The 1,596-nt window shown below is 41.3% G+C and overlaps 1 pseudogene; it reads right to left on the reverse strand.

The window, feature by feature from the left end:
* Positions 1 to 784: 784 nt before the first annotated feature.
* LOC104983991 lies at positions 785 to 1,240 on the reverse strand (annotated as a pseudogene).
* Between the last annotated feature and the right edge of the window lie 356 nt (positions 1,241 to 1,596).

Genomic DNA, 1,596 nt, shown 5'->3' on the forward strand with positions numbered 1-1,596 from the left:
GTCTTCTGAGATGGGATCTTCACTGAGGTCAGCAGAAACTCTAGCTGAATTTCCTTAAATCCTGTACCTCCAAGACCAAATGCAACTTAGGCCTTAGGAATTTTGTACCACCTTGGCCAGTTCTGTGTGGCTGGTAACCTTAGCCACCAAAAAAAAAGCTTTAAAATGATTTCTATGTAACAATTAGATTAAAATTTCTTCTTTGAAGTCTGCTTCCAGTTGGCATTTTGGATATCACTTAAATTGAATCTCTGCTTTTGTGCTCATATGTTGGGCCACGTGGCCATGGGGCCTATTAAAGGCTTTAAAAAAAAAAAAACAAATTTCATTTTAATATTGTTAAAACAGTAACACTAAAAAATGAGACTATGAGTATGTAGTGCCAAGTCAATCCAAATAGCAATTCTGATTTAGAATTGATAAAGTGTAAGATCCTAACGGTAACTAGCTATTATAAACATATGTTCTATGTCAAGACAAGCTCTCAGCTACAGAATTCTAAAAATCCTAAAACTCCATCTCCTAAGATACCAGCAAAGAGGAAAGGGATTTTTAATCTGAGAGCAGAGTAGCAATGGAGTTGCTGGATACCAGGGGAGGAATCTGAGTCATCACAGCAGGAAAGTTAAAGGACAGTGCATTACACAGGGTTCTATGGCTTCAGAGAACACTAGTCTAAACTATATTTTTAAAACTTTCTTCCCCCAGTCCTAAAATTCATCCAGGAGAAAGAGGCTGGTTTAACTGCAAAGCAGAGAAAATTGATCAGCCTGGAGGGCTGGTCCTAGTCGGAGAGGTCGAATGGCATCTTGCTGATGACCTCCCCATTCTCATCGACTATGGTGTCGTAGGCCCAGCGGCGGTTGCAGCGGCAAATGGGCCCGCACTTGGTGGACTTACACTTGGGGCACGGGTAGAAGCAACCCAGGCAGTCTTCATCAAGGCAGTCACACAGGTCAGCCTCATTGAAGGTGAGCCTGCCCTTTTTGTCATACTTGTTGCCTTCGCGTTTTACAGAAACAAACTCATTCTTCTTTGCCATTTGCCCTTTCTTTATCTGCTGCCTTATTTCAGGATTAAAGTTGGCTACCTGAGGCCCGGGATTTTGAAATGACAACCGTTTTAACTGCCGATCCAACCGTTTCTTTTGCTTCAGTTCCTTCTCACTTGGTTTCTCAGGAGAACTTTGACGTGCAGGTCTCTCTCGCACGGAACTGCTCTTTTCTGCTTGTTCACTCATTTCTGCTCACCTGGGGACACAAACAAAGTCAGCAACCATTTGTGGGAGCTCAGTCAACCATGAGGACGCTGGAGCTGGTAAAAGTCATTTCAGAATGGGCCTATTAAGTTTTTACTTCAAACCTGGCTTAAGTGGATAGGAGCAAGTTTATCAACACCAACAAATCTTTGGACAAAAGTGCTTTTATCAGATAGTATTTCCTCCTTTATTTAACCATCTCTTTTGTCTATCAAATGTTTAAATAACCATGTTTGTCTAGACTAGCACTTCTCAAACATTAATGTGCATATGAATCGTTTCATGATTATGATTATGATTAACTAGATTAATGATTCAGTTAGGACTGGGGTGGGGCC

Source organism: Bison bison, unplaced genomic scaffold (assembly GCF_000754665.1).
Source record: "Bison bison bison isolate TAMUID 2011002044 unplaced genomic scaffold, Bison_UMD1.0 scf7180017863748, whole genome shotgun sequence".
NCBI classification, from domain to species: Eukaryota; Metazoa; Chordata; class Mammalia; order Artiodactyla; family Bovidae; genus Bison; species Bison bison.